Consider the following 15,450-nt stretch of genomic DNA (forward strand, 5'->3'; position numbering starts at 1 on the left):
GAGGAAACTTAGACTCAACAAGATTAAGTTACTTGTGTAAGGTCGCATCTTTAGAAACTGTCCAAGTCAGGATCCGAATCGAAGCCAAGCCTAGAAACTGAGCCCTCACAGATGACGCCCTACTCCGTCTCTAAGGAAACTTCAGCCATGCCCTTGACGAAGGGGCACATCCAAGGGACCAGGTTTATGACTTCTTGTCTCTTTGCCCACTGATTGACCCAGTGGTGGACCCAATGTTGGAGGAGTGGCCATTCACAATCTAAGCAGGAGCCCATTCAGTATAAAGTAAATGAGCTGGCCTGAGAACTGGACGTTCTCTCAAAAACTATGAATTGGGAAACATGCATCAGGAGAAAAACTTAGTACCAGAAAGGATGTCAAAAAAATAGAACTGAGCTGGGTCACAGAGCCAACCTAACAGGCTATACCAGGGTGAGTTATACACACCTCACTGCTGAGTTATCAAGGATGGAAGGGTTCAGTCTCTACATGTGGTGAAACCCAGCCCCACATGCCTCCCGCCCTCAAATATCCAAGAGTTCCCTTGATGCTTCACGCATGTCTTCATAATAGGTTATATGTATGGTCTCTGTCTCATGAAACCAAAATACAAATGAAAACAAATACCATAATCAATAACCCTAAATCACCCACTGGACAGCCATTACTGACCTCATTTTTTTTCTTTTTTCAAACAAAACCAGCAACATTGTTTCGAGATAATAAGTTCTTTGCCCAAGGCCACACAGACAATGAATGGTGAACCCATGAACTTAAACTTGGGTCTATCAAACACGTTTTTTCTCCGAACACAACAGGAAAACACAGGGGCACATCAAGCCATACATCATCATAATTATAGTGTCCAGTATTCGCTAAGATAATTTGATTTCTCACCTGGAAGTTTTGAGGGGGTAGCAATGACTAGGCCTGATGACTCAGGCCCATATCAGGGGTAATTGTCAAATGTCTCTCTTACCTAATTTTTACATGGCTCTTAAACATTTGAGAGCATTGCAAAAAGAAATACTGCTGCGAAGCGCTTGATGTAATGGTCTTCTAAGTGATCCTATGTCTCTCAAATATTGGTATAATTATAAAAATAAGGCTGTTTTGTTTCCCTCCCACACTAAATTATTAGTCAAATAATAGGCTTAAAGGGTTATTACTGAGCCTTAGCATCCTGAAGGAATGAAGGCCGAGGTATGAGAAAGGGACCCTGAAAAACTCAAAACACAGAATGAGGGAGGTACAGGGAAATTTGGAAGCAGTCTCTTTAAAAAATAACTCTTTCATTTGCATAGCATAGTGCAGTTTATAATGTGCTTTTATACACATCTCATTAAACCTTGTAACAATCCTAGAAAGGCAAGAAGTGCAGATATTATTATTCCCATTAGATAGATGTGAATGTTGAGCCTCAAATAAGAAAGCTGGCTATGCCAAAGACAACACAATCAGTCCATGGCAGAGCTGAGACTTGAATCAAGATCTTCAAGCTCCTTGCTTATCTTATACCCTGTGACACCATGAAATCTGCAACGCAAGTAAATTCAGTGTGACTAAAATCAGTAATGTCAAGAATCAGGGGCAAGAAGACTAAGAGAAAAATGGTGGAAGGAAACAGATGCAGGGTGCGTGGGTTCCACTTCCTGCACTGCCATCAGTGCGCTGCGGGACCTTGGCTCCGTCTGTGAAGCCCACTCCCCCCCGGCCCCACCCCAGCTCTCACACTCTGTTTGCTTGGTGGTTCTTTATCCTGTGGGCTCTGCTTCAAATATTATCAAAATCAAAGCTGAGGTAGAGAGGAAGAGATGCTTGGTGGTCTTGGTAAAAGACACTGACTTGGGATGCTCAGATTCTATCTAGAAGCTGAAGGAAGGCAAGCTAGCCTTGGCGTCTGTACTTTGTTTTCTATTATCTATGAAGTGATGGATGTCAACCCTGTAAAGTCTCATGGGAGATGTCTAGCTATTTTCATTTTATGTTCTACTAGACTCAACAAATGTTGCTTACTTGATGATGATGCTACAGGTTGGGTATTAAGGTATGGACCATTTTCATCTCCATTTTGTTCAGGAGGATGGTTAAGCCTAAAGAAGATATAGTACCTTGTACAAGGCCCTATTGTAGGTACCAGAACTGGGGTACAAGCCCTTTTTATATGGCTTCAAAGTTTGAGTTTCTGACCACTAGGCTGTCATTCTGTTACCTATAAACCATGGTAGGCTGCTGTGTATTCTTGTCCCCAAAGCTCTGGCTTGAGCTCTGTTAATTTCCATTGGATATGCTAATAATATCAAAGAAGACATAATTTATTTCTTTTTTTATTGAAGGATAGTTGATTTACAATGTTTCAGGTAGACAGTAAAGTGATTCAGTTATACATATACATATATATATTCTTTTTCAGATTCGTTTCCATTATAGGTGGGTCCTTGTTGTTTATTTTATATACAGTAGTGTGTCTTTGTTAATCCTAAGTTCCTAAATTTATCCCTCCACCACCCTTTCCCCTTTGGTAACCATAAGTTTGTTTTCTATGTTAGTGAGTCTATTTCTGTTTTATAAATAAGTTCAGTTGTGTCAATTTTTTTTGGATTCCACATATAAGTGATATAATATGGTATTTGTCTTTCTCTTACTGACTTACTTCACTTAGTATGATAATCTCTAGGTCCATCCATGTTGCTGCAAATGGCATGATTTCATTCTTTTTTATGGCTGAGTAGTATTCCATTGTATGTATGTGTATGTGTATGCATATATATGTATATATGTATCTTCTTTATCCATTCATCTGTTGATGGACATTTAGGCTGCTTCCATATCTTGGCTATTGTAAACAGTGCTGCTGTGAACATAGGGGTTCATGTATCTTCTCAAATTATAGCTTTGTCTGGATATATGCCCAAGAGTGGGGTTGCAGGATCATATGGCAACTCTGTTTTTAGTTTTTTGAGGAACCTCCCTACTGTCATCCATAGTGGCTGCCCCAATTTACATTCCCACCAACAGTGTAGGACGGCTCCCTTTTCTCTATACCAGCATTTATTGTTTGTAAACTTTTTAATGGTGCCATTCTGACCAGTGAGAGGCGATACCTCATTGTGGGTTTGATTTGCATTTTGTTACTAATAAGCGATGTTGAGCATCTTTCCATGTGCCTGTTGGTCACCTGTATGTCTTCTTTGGAGAAATGTCTATTTAGGTCTTCTGCCCATTTTTTGATTGGGTTGTTTGTTTTTTTGATATTGGGCCGTATGAGCTGTTGGTATATTTTGGAAATCAATCCCTTGTCGGTTGCATCATTTGCAAATATTTTCTCCCAGTCTGTAGATTGTCTTTTCGTTTTGTTCATGGTTTCCTTTGCTGTGCAAAAGCTTATAAATTATTTCTTAAAGGACACCACTAAGTGGATGACAGAGGAATCGGCCCAGTTATAGTTTATTAATTTTCCAATTTGAGATAAAGTTGGCCCAGTGAAGGATTTAGCAAAGAAGAGGCAAGTAGATATGGAGAAGGTCCCCTTTTATTTTCCAGGTGAAAGGAAGGCAGGGGTGGCTCATGGGAAAGGATTTTAGATCTCTTGCCGTCTTGTTCCTCCCTCAGATCATCAGTATCCTCAGCATGGACCACAGGAATCCAAACACTCAGACCATTACACGAAGAACTGTATGATGAAAACCTTCCTCTTCCGGAAGACTGCTTCTTTACTGATGCAGCTCAATAGAGCCCAATCATATATTTCGATTTCACACTCAATAGAAATCCCTAATCTTGCCCCATCATTGGTTCAATTGGGAGATACATGGCCAAAGAAACAACCTTCAGTAACCCACTGTTTTACTTACTGAAGGGATATTGTTGAACCCAATATTTGTTAAAATACACATTCTCTTCTTTATGAAGACAGGGAATTTTTCCTCAAATTTCAGCACAAAGGTTGTTTGTGTGGCTCTTACAGGCCCAGTGCAGTGTAGAAACTGATTATATTTCTTTCTTTGCATTGGCTACTAGGAAGCTCTGAACCAAATTTGTAGCACCCCTCCCCACACACTGCAGAGCTTTCTGGCATTCATTCTCTATGTTATCCTAACACTCAACTTCATCTTAACTTTCTGAATGCTTTGGAGTTCCCATTAAAATAAATCTTAAACTCTATTAGATTCGATCTCAAACTTGACTGTGCATCAGAATTCGCAGGAGTACTTGTAAACGCACAGATTACTGGGCCCCATCCCTGCGTTCCTGACTAAGTAGGTCTATGGGGGAGGTCCAAGAATTTGTATTTCTTTCTTTCTTTTTTTTAAAATTAATTAATTAATTAATTTGGCTGTGTTAGGTCTTCATTGCTGCACGTGGGCTTTCTCTAGTTGCGGCAAGCAGGGGCCACTCTTCGTTGTGGTGCACGGGCTTTTCTTTGCAGCAGCTTCTCTTGTTGCAGAGCACAGGCTCTAGGTGTGCAGACTTGCATAGTTGTGGCACACAGGCTCAGTAGCTGTGGCTTGCGGGCTCTAGAGCGCAGGCTCAGTAGTTGTGGCGCACGGGCTTAGCTGCTCTGTGGCATGTGGGATCTTCCCAGACCAGGGCTTGAACCCGTGTCCTCTGCATTGGCAGGTGGATCCTTAACCACTGCACCACCAGGGAAGCCCCAGAATTTGCATTTCTAACAGATCTCCAGGTGTTGCTGCTCCTGGTCTGGGAAGCACACTTAGAGAATCGCTGCTCTATCTATTTCTTTTTAAGCTATTTCAAGCTGTCTTTGGAATGAGACAAGGTAAAAATTAATAGATGATGATTAAATAGATAAGAAAATGAAAAGCTCTCTCATCCTCTAGGGCAGTTGAATTTTTTGATCCTAGTCCAAAGAATTATATTTACTCATGTTAAATGTGGTCTTATTAGATTAGATTCATCATTCTGATTTGTCTGGCTCTTTCTTGGATCCTAATTCTTTCATCCAAAAAAATTGGCTTTTCCTCCTGGATTTGTGTCCTCTGAAAATGCAGTTATCATGCCATTGATTTTTATGTCTAAATTGCTGATTAAAATATTGGATAGCAAAGTCATTCCCTCCACTGCGCACCTCATCTCATCTCTTCTCGCTACTCCAACCATCACTCCAGCAATTCTCCCATCTCTTCTACATCATCACTGCTCCGGCCTCCACTACACGAAAGCTAATCAAAACGTGGTCCATGCACGGATGCCGGTCTTTGAACTAGTCGCTGTTGGTCGGGAGAAGATGTGTACGGAAGTTGAGAATAAGCATTCAGAAACTTTTAGAAGATTTTGACAGAGTAATTTTGTTTATTGAAGTTAATCATTTAAAAAAAATGTTGGATAGGCTGTCACGTTCCAGGTTACTAAGGGTGTTTGTGAAGCTCACAAAAGATGTCATGGAGGGAATTCAAGACGTAGGACTAGCTGACATTTTTTAAGTTTCTTTAAATCATGACCTCTATGATTCTCTGAAACATCTCCAAGATACTTTGGATTCATGTTAAACAAATACTGTATTAAGACCGTGAGCCTCACTCTGTGAGCGACGGCAGTCAGTACCCTCCCCCAGCGGCAATAACTGCGGACCACGTGGGTGCAGGCTGACCAAGCTTCAAGAATAATCATTTTCTGGATGCATGTCAGGATCATCGTGGTGATATATATATTTTAAACGTGTACATCCTGGCTCTAGCTTTGAGAGTCTGTTTCACCCAAGCACACATTCTCACGTGCCATCAGCACTGAGAAAAATTGCTCTAAGTAGCCCCAAATCAGCTGTTTCCAGAAAGAATACTGTTCAAGAAGAAATGGACCCTTTCTGAGACCGGTTCTCATATAGGGCTTTGTGATGGGTGGGGCGGGGGGGCCCAAGAAGCTAGTAGAATCTCTAGAAATCCCCATTCTAATTTCTCAAGTGATGGGGCATGGGGAGAAAGGACTTATTGGAGGTGAGTCATTGTAGTAGATAACATGTATGTGGTGCACGCTGTGTATCAGGCATGGTGTTCAGTGTTTTATGAGTGTGATATTTAATTTTTCCAACAACCATAACAAGGCAAAGAGATACACGACGTTACCTACATTTCACAGAGAACAAAACGGAGGCGCACTGAGGTTTACAAAGCCAAGGGATGAAAGCAAGTGATGTCTCCAGAGGCTACTGCCCTTTGCTTTTCTTCTGAGAGAGCATCACTCAGTTTTCCCAGTTACAAAGAGGGGACTTCTCGACTCATCTGTCACATTGAGCACTTACTATATCCCAAGCAGACACTTAGTATTGGATACCCACAGTTAACAGGGGGTTCAGTTTCTCATGGGGAAACAGAATCATGAAAGCTGCTCACAATGCGGCGTGATGAGTGGTTTTACAGAAGTGTAGCCAGAGAGCTCACCCGGTCACCCGGAGATGGGCTCACAGACAAGATAACCACAGAGTCAAAACAGTGAGCCCCGGAAAGGCTTTCCCAAAGAATTGTTAGCTTTGCTGACACCCTCTGCAGTCACCAAAGCTAAATTTAAATCCTTCGCTTTTGCTTACTGGCTCCTCCTCGCGTGGGTAGCTTCCTCTCCCTGAACCTAAGTTTCCTCATCTCAAAAATGGGTTAGTAGGGGGCTTCCCTGGTGGCGCAGTGGTTGAGAGTCCGCCTGCCGATGCAGGAGACACGGGTTCGTGCCCCGGTCCGGGAAGATCCCATGTGCCGCGGGGCGGCTGGGCCCGTGAGCCATGGCCACAGAGCCTGCGCGTCCGGAGCCTGTGCTCCGCAACGGGAGAGGCCACAGCAGTGGAAGGCCCGCGTACCGCAAAAAAAAAACCCAAAAAAACCCAAAAAACCACATCGGTAATATTTCAAACATGGAACAAAGTGACCAAGGAGATACACTGAGAATCTAAATATCAAGAGCCATTTTCAGCAGAAACAGAAAAGCACGGCATGAATGGGTCCAAAACAAGCTGTCCAAGACCGACCCCTTGATTTCTGGACCTGGAGTTATTCATTTACTCTCAGCCTCTCCTGGGGACACAGCAGGTATTTACTCCTAAGAAGGTTCCTAAGAAGGTTCTTGAAAAGGTTAAAATCTCTGTGGTCCAGGTTAGATGTTGACGGAGTCATTGACTTCAAACAGATGCCTGGCAGTGACTGGTTGTGTAGAACATTCAAACTAATTTAATTTAAATTCAACAGACCTTCCATGATTTGGGACTTGGCTCAGGACAACAGTGACAGTGTTACAACAGTGACAATGACATCTCTGGTTCCCAAGAGTTCAGAGATCAACGAAATAAATGACTTCACAGTATGACAATTCCCTAACAGGCAGTGGGACACGGGTCACAACTAGCACAGGGAGGGCAGTTACTAACTCGCTTTGCAGCAGTCATGGAGGTTCCACAGCTAAGTGTCACTTAGGCATGGCTGCGCCCTTTGCTTCCATTCTCCCGAGCTCTCCAGCCTCATCCCACCTCTCCATGAGGGGAGAAAGCATTATGAGACAGTGCAAAGCGCTTACTGCTTGACTTCTCACTGGAGCCCCAGAGGGGCAGGGTTCCCACAGAGAAACAGTCCATTTTTGCTATAACATGACAGCTATCTCCTAAGTCATTGCTGCTGATAAAAACTATGCTTCCTAAAACAGTTGTTTCAGTGGGAAAACGAATAAGGTAGACTACAGCAACATTGTCCAAAGAATATTCTGCAGTGATGGAAATGTTCTGTATCTGCTCTGTCCAATATGGCAGCCACTAGCCATGTGTGTTTACTGAACACTTGAAGTGTGGCTAGTGTGGGTGAGGAACTGAACTTTTAATTTTACTTAATAAGTATTTAAATTTAATTAGCCTTTATTAGAGAAATGTGAATCAAACCTACCATGAGGTACCACCTCACAGCAGTCAGAAGGGCCATCGTTAAAAAGTCTACAAATAGCAAATGCTGGAGAGGGTGTGGAGAAAAGGGAACCCTCCTACACTGTAGGTGGGAATGTAAATTGGTGCAGCCACTATGGAGAACAGTCCGGAGGTTCCTTAAAAAACTAAAAATAGGGCTTCCCTGGTGGCGCAGTGGTTGAGAGTCCGCCTGCCGATGCAGGGGACATGGGTTCGTGCCCCGGTCCGGAAGGATCCCACATGCCGCGGAGCGGGTGGGCCCGTGAGCCATGGCTGCTGAGCCTGCGCGTCCGGAGCCTGTGCTCCACAACGGAAGAGGCCACAACAGTGAGAGGCCCATGTACTGCAAAAAAAAAAACACCTAAAAATAAAGTTACCATATGATCCAGCAATCCCACTCCTGGGCATGTATCCAGAAAAGATGAAACTCAAATTCAAAAAGATACACGCACCCCAATATTCACAGCAGCACTATTTACAATAGCCAAGACATGGAAGCAACCTAAATGTCCATCGACAGATGAATGGATAAAGAAGATGTGGTACATATATACCATGGAATAATACTCAGACATAAAAAAGAATGAAATAATGCCATTTGCAGCAACATGGATGCAACTAGAGATTATCACACTAAGTGAAGACAGAAAGAGAAAGACAAATACCATATGATGTCACTTATATGTGGAATCTAAAACATGACACAAATGAACTTATTAACGAAACAGAAACAGACTCACAGACATAGAGAACAGACTTGTGGTTACCAAAGGGGAAAGGGGGTGGGGGAGGGATAAATTAGGAGTTTGGAATTAGCAGATACAAACTACTATATATGAAATAGATGAATAGCAAGGTCCTACTGTATAGCTCGGGGAACTATATTCAATATCCTGTAATAAACCATAAAGGAAAAGAATGAAAAATAATATGTATATGTAAAACTGAATCACTTTGCTGTACGTCAGAAACTAACACAACGTTGTAAAGCAACTCTACTTCAACAACAAAAATTAATTAGCCTAAGAAGGAGGCAGTAGCACAGTCACTGCCCTGCTGTCTTCCTCATGGACTGTGTGCAATTCCAAAGCAGAGAGTTTGCCTTAAAATCTATTTCTTCCACGTTCTCTGCTTAGCCCAGGGTATATTCTAGCCTTGCCAAGGATGATTCCTCCACTGAAGGTGTAAGTAGGAAAACACCAAGGAGCGATTCAAGCTCTTTCCTTCCTTCTGCTAGAGGGAATGTTGGTTGGCAGCCTTGTCGTGTAGCAAGGGGAAAGCCGGGAAGAACAAAGACCTGCTTGATTGCTGTGCTTTGGGAAGAGCAAATATTTATCCCGGAACATAAAAGAATAGATGTGAAAGGTGAGCAAAGATAGATGCAAAAGACAAGAGATAGCAAGGGCAGGGCTTGAGAATCTGGGAGAGTTTCAAGAGCACAGGGAGAGAGTCTGGAGGGGGCAGGAGGCAGCGAGCGGATCTAAACGGGAAGAGAAGTTTTTCTCCGTAGCACGGATGCATCCAGCTTTGGTGTTTTCTAAAGGACTCAACAGAATTTGACTGTGCTTCTCAGTTATACTGGAAACTGGGTTTCTGTTCAAGGGTGAATCATACCAGCTAAATCTAGGATACAAAAGGAAAAAAGAATAGGAAAAGGAACAAAAAATGTTAAAAGAGCAAAAAGAAGAAGTCAAGTGTCCCATAAACGCTGTTGGCTGAGGGCAGAGATGTGGACTCAGTGGGTAAGGGGGTGCAAATTGCCTTTGCTCGTTATTTCCTAGGAAGGAGCAGTCCCAGGGGCATGGGACGTCTCCTCTGCGGGCAGACAGAAACGTTCTCCAGGATCTGAAAGCAGAAAGTGCTGTCTTTGGGAAGGTGGGCATGTTTTTAGCTGCATTATGCATCCTGGGTTCTGGCTGCAGAAACGTTGAGTCAGAGTTTAGTACAGAGTCCCCAGTTGGAACAGTTTTCTTCAGTTTAGCTGGAGGATACAGAGAATCCAATTACGAAATCATTCAGACCAATGATAGGAACAGTGGGTTTAATAGCTCCCCATTAGCTGATTGAACTCTGTGTAGCATAGATAAATGAAAAGCAATTCTTTCTGATCTTAGACAGGGATCTTTTTATTTGTTTAAGTCTGTTACTTGACGGATTGTCTGTTTTAAGAAGCAGGTATGTCTGCACTGGGAGGAAGGGCAGGAGGCTTTGTAGAGGGCAGTTTGAAAGTTTCATCAGAGTTTACTGTAGAATTTAGAGTGTCTGAGCCCCACTATGTATCTATTTGGATGAAGAGCAGATACGCCTTCTGGGGGAAAGAGAAAAACTCATCCTAAGGGTAATCTGAGTTGGAGAACAGAAGCCTAGATGAAGAAGCCTGTGGCAATGCAAGAGGAAGGTTTGACTCTGACTGTGGTATTTGGTCCAACTCAGATTGCCCTTCAACTTCAGGGGCTTGTGTCTAGGACTGAGCAGTGAAGAGTGGGAGTGAAGTTTGATTTCAGCAAACCCTGGCTGAAATCCCAGCTCCCTTTGTCTTATGAGATGCGTGATCTTTAGCAAGTTCCCTTATTTCTCTGATCCTTTCCCTTCATCTGGAAAATGTTTGTAATCATAGAAATTTCTACAGAACGCTTAATATGGTGCCCACGGCACATAGAAATCACTCAGTAAAGGTCATTATGTTAATAATGATGATAAATGATTAATGACAAGAGTGTCATCATTATTAGCTCCAAACAGGAGGAGGATTAATACAGAAGGTAGCATATGCTGCTTTATAACCTGTATTGGGTGGAAAGGGGACCACAGCCTAAGCAGAGAACCAGGCTCCACCTGGGTTGGAGAAGAAACGGGGAAACATGCTGGGTGGCTTTGGTCTATGGGGAGGGAGCCAGAACTGTGCTTCTGAGCATCCAAGCTACGCCCCCTAAGAAACCCCTGCAACTATCTGGGAGGTGTTGAAGGTGGGGGGCCTGATACCTACAAAGGAAGGTGGGAACAGAGTCACGGACATACTGTTTTAAAAGGGGCTTTTTTTTCCCCAATAGCTTGAAATACTTATTCATTTACTTTCCAGTTTTATTGAGCTGTAATTGACACACTGTATTAAGTTAAGGTGTACAGCATGATTTGATGTGTGGGTATCTTACACAAGGATTACCACCATATGTTTAGTTTAGTGAAATATTGTTTGAACACCCAGGCTGGCAGGGCCTGGCATCCCCAGGTGTACCAGCATCACAGGAACACTTGAGTTCAGGTGCTCTTGGAATAACCATCCTCAGAAGCAGCACACCAGGTTCTCTCCAAGAGCCCTAGCCTCCGGTCCCCAATGGAGCCGCACGGCAATACGGAGGAAATTACAGAGCATCTTGAGAAGTCAGAGGCCCACATTTCCCAGCCTCGGGAAAGTAGTTATGAGAGGGTTCAGAAAGTGATCTCTAGGGGCTTCCCTGGTGGCGCAGTGGTTGAGAATCCGCCTGCCAATGCAGGGGACACGGGTTCAAGCTCTGATCCGGGAAGATCCCACATGTCGTGGAGCAACTAAGCCCGTGCGCCACAACTACTGAGCCTGTGCTCAAGAGACTGTGAGCCACAACTACTGAGCCCGTGTGCCACAGCTACTGAAGCTCGCGTGCCTAGAGCCCGTGCTCCGCCAAAAGAGAAGCCACCGCAATGAGAAGCCCGCGCACCGCTACGAAGAGTAGCCACCGCTCACTGCAACTAGAGAGAGCCCGTGTGCAGCAGTGAAGACCCAATGCAGCCAAAAATAAATAAATAAATTTTTTTTTTTAAGTGATCTCTAGTTTCAAGAGAACAGACTGTGTCAAGGAGAAGTAAAACTCTCCAAAAACATAGCTCCTTTGGTATTCTTTCAAGTCCCCACTCAAAGACGTGCATGCTGGAGAGATGTAGACTTCTGTCAGAGAAAGCTGATGGCAGAGGGGAGGCTGAAGGCACACTGGCGTGGACGGGCCACTGTTTGTATTAGGAGCGCCACATTTAAAGTGACACTGCCGCTGCTGCCAGAAGGTACACTAACGATTTGGGGAAAGTCAGCAACATGGGGCTGGCCAAAAAGTGTGTTTGGGCTTTGCCATAAGATGGTACAGAAAAACCCGAATGAACTTTTTGGGCAACCCAATATATTCACTCGTTCCCCCAAACACTGATTGAGCGCCTACTGTTAACCAAGCCCCAGGCTTGGTGTTCATCACTTAAATGAGAACAGAGAGAGTTTCTGGAATGTCCAAGATGACCAGAGATTTTAGAGATGATGGGCCTCAAAGTTGAAAATATTATATATGTTATTTAATACGATTCAGTAACTTGGTGCTGAGAGATGTAAAGTCCCAAGACAGGGAATGGAGCTGCCTTCTCCAGTCCCCTGCCTGATTCTTCACTTTTCCTGGGTGAAGAAGCATCTTCTATCCCCCATGATGACTGCCATTTTGATCAGTCCAGTGTGTCTCTTACCTGCGCTGTCTGATAACTGCCCTCCATTCCATTTAGAGTATCTACCCCACCCCCACCCCGAACACACACACACACACACACACACACACACACACACACACACACACGCTTCATGAGCTCCTGGTGGGGCTGTCAATCATGAGGCTCCATTCTTCTAGGTCAGAATAGAACAGAATGGGGCACAAATGTGGCCAATCACAGCACCTCACTCCCTTGGGCCAAACAGAGAGAGGGACGTCCAGGGGCTGGTATGTGATTCATGAAGGGCCAATCAGATTCCTTCCTTGATATATGAAAATTGGGAGAAGAAAGTTCTCGTTGCAATGGGGCTTGCTAACCTTGCAGAAGGCAGCTGGGGCGAAAGGCCACCATCTTTCCAAGTCTCAAGAAGGCAGCTCATTGCAGTAGGAGCACATGAAGCTAACAGATGAGGAGAGAGAAGATAAAAGATGGAAGGGTCAGGAAAGGGGAGAGCCTAGAAGTCCAGGGACAAGTTCATCATGACAGTCACCAAGGCTGAAATGAAGGAAAGAGAGGTCAGAGCAAAAGGGACTGGTCTTCTTTTTGAAGGTCCCTAAGCTTGGCCCAGCTTCTGGAACACAGTAGGAGCACGATACATTTGGGTTCCATTTCCTCTCTTGTTCCTTCAGGAATTCATCTGGATCTTCTTGTTTACGTCATGCCATGGTGGCACGTTCTTTCCAGGCTACTTTTGATGTTAGAGTCTTGTACCCTTCAGGGAAGACATGTGGAATCTGAATAGGGACTCCATCCAGAAAACTTTATGACACATGGAGGGACTTTCTAATGTCCTATTTTTTGCATCTCCTCCTTACCACACCATTAATATATATTAAACATATACTATATGACAAGGACTTCATTCATTCAACAAACATTAAATATGCCAGCATCATTGCTAAATACTTTAGACATGATCTCTCTTTTGATCCTGACACACATAAAATTATCCCGTAAGGACTATAATTATACCCATGTTACAGATAAGCAAACTGAGGTTTCAAATGAGTAAGTCATTTTCCCAAGTTTATAGAGATTGCTAAAATGATCAGATTCAGGACTTGAATCCACATCTGCTTCACTTCAAACATTAACTCTTTTATAGCCAAAAGCATCCTGCCTCCCATCCAGTTTGGGTGTTTTTTCAGTGCCAGTCCAAGAAATGAATCACTATCATTCCTTTCACAGAAGATAATTACCCTGCAATGGGCTCTGGGGACTACAGGTGTTTGGAGAAGTCAGGAGTAAGAGGACCCCGTGCTTTAACTTGCCAAGGGGATTCTGTCTGGGGAACCACTGACTCTCATGTTCCTGTCCCCAGGACAGTGCTGGGGAAGAGGCTCAGGCTGAGAGATCGAGGGTCACTGACAGATGGAGACTGAGGACAGGAGCTCACTGCAGGCTGTCATCAAGAAAATATCACATTTAAAGATGAAACAGCCCCTTTCACTGGAGCATCTATTTTGTCTCTTGGGCCTTCAAACATTACATTTACTCATTTTAATACCATGGCTCCAACAATGTTCTGTGTGAGATCACACACAGAGGAATCAACCTAATTTGAGATTACACGCCCACTGCCCTTTCCTAGGAAGAGCGTCTTCTTGTTTCTAATTAAACGTTTTCTTCTATGACAAATGTCAAGATGCCAAAAAAGATCCCTATGAAGAATAAGAAGTGGCAGGAACTTGGGGTCACGGGGGCGCTATTCCCCGTGTCTGGGTGAGCTTTGTTGTTGGCGCTGAATGTCAGTGATTTGCCCAAAGGTCGTGGGATTTGGGGCTCTTCTGGATGAGTGTGAACCAAACTCCAGAGGCTGGGCTGTTTTGCACACCCAGCTATCAGAGAAATCTGTGCTGCTACCCCCAAATGCGTGTGCGCAGAGCTGGTGTTAAGGTAGCAATACATCAGTCCAAATCCATTCCCAACCCTGGGCATAAGACTCAAAAGCCAGCACCCTAGTCCCTGCTGCCCACGTAGTTTGGTGGGAGATTATCAAGACAGGGAATGGGAGGATGGGGTCGTGTCCCAGTTCTATCTTTTGCAGCCCCGGTAACAGAGGAAGGAAAATAACTTTTACTGAGTGCCCACTGTGTGCAAGGAGCAGTGAGGACTTTCACAGCCTCTCAGCCAGTCTTCATAACAATACCAAAAAGAGGGTGTTCTTACCAACGTGAGGATACGCACAAGGTGAAGGTGCTGTCTGCCTACCATCACACAGCCATGGTGAGGTAGGGTTAGGGTAAGAACTCAGATCTGTTGTAGCCTCTCACTCTTTCCACTTCATCTCTGAGTGCCTTTTTCTTAGCAAGTAAAGATGATAAACTCATGGGTGAGCGGCAGATGAAAAATGACAAGGGTGATAGGCTTCATTGCTCCAAAGGTGCTGCCGGTGGAGGGTGGAGTGAGCTTGAGTATCAGTCATCACTCCCTTTGCCCATCATGAGCCACTGCCATTGGCTTCTGTCTAATTAAGATCAGGCTGCTGTTTATGGGAACCTGCTCTATGTCAGATGTCCTGTAAGATGTTCTACATTTCCTTTTTGAATGAAATAGAAGACACACTGATTCTGGGCTTCCTTTCTTCCTCGAATTGCTGGGGAGACAGGACGTCCATTCCGTTATTGCATCAAGAGCAAACCTTGTCACCATCACCAGCCCTCTCCAGGGAGGACAAGATAATGGGAAAAGGCAAAGTTTTTGAATAAGAAAGACCCCAGAAGGAGCATCTCTACCTCCTCATCACCAAACAGGGCTCAGTGTGACTCAGAACACTTTATTCCAATCTCTCGGCCATAGTGGCTCCTGCTGGCTCCAGTCTTAAGACCCTCCAAGCAATTTCTCAGTTTTACAAACATCTGTGTCACTTAACCTCATACACTCCACTTCTTTATTTGAATAAACTCAGGGAAGATCATATTGGCCATATTTCATTGGATTGGCCTTGTCAGGGACACTTTAATGCTGTGTTGTTTGGTGACATCCTGCACTCAAGTTGCCAATGTAGCCATAGCCCAATGGAGGCCACAGGGGCAGAGGAAGGAACTCAGTGTCTTGAG

The 15,450-nt window shown here is 44.0% G+C and overlaps 1 protein-coding gene and 1 long non-coding RNA gene across 2 annotated transcripts in view; one reads left to right on the forward strand and one right to left on the reverse strand.

The window, feature by feature from the left end:
• LOC125962758 (uncharacterized) overlaps nt 1–11,689 on the forward strand; it is a 238,612-nt gene extending 226,923 nt beyond the window's left edge. The window contains exon 2 of the long non-coding RNA XR_007474464.1: nt 11,557–11,689. This is a non-coding gene — a long non-coding RNA (uncharacterized LOC125962758). The remainder of the gene's footprint in view (nt 1–11,556) is intronic.
• Nucleotides 1–15,450, reverse strand: part of VAT1L (vesicle amine transport 1 like) — a 146,330-nt gene that overhangs the window by 125,323 nt on the left and 5,557 nt on the right. The gene's annotated exons all lie outside the window — the stretch shown is intronic.

Source organism: Orcinus orca, chromosome 20 (genome assembly GCF_937001465.1).
Source record: "Orcinus orca chromosome 20, mOrcOrc1.1, whole genome shotgun sequence".
In the NCBI taxonomy this organism is placed as follows: domain Eukaryota; kingdom Metazoa; phylum Chordata; class Mammalia; order Artiodactyla; family Delphinidae; genus Orcinus; species Orcinus orca.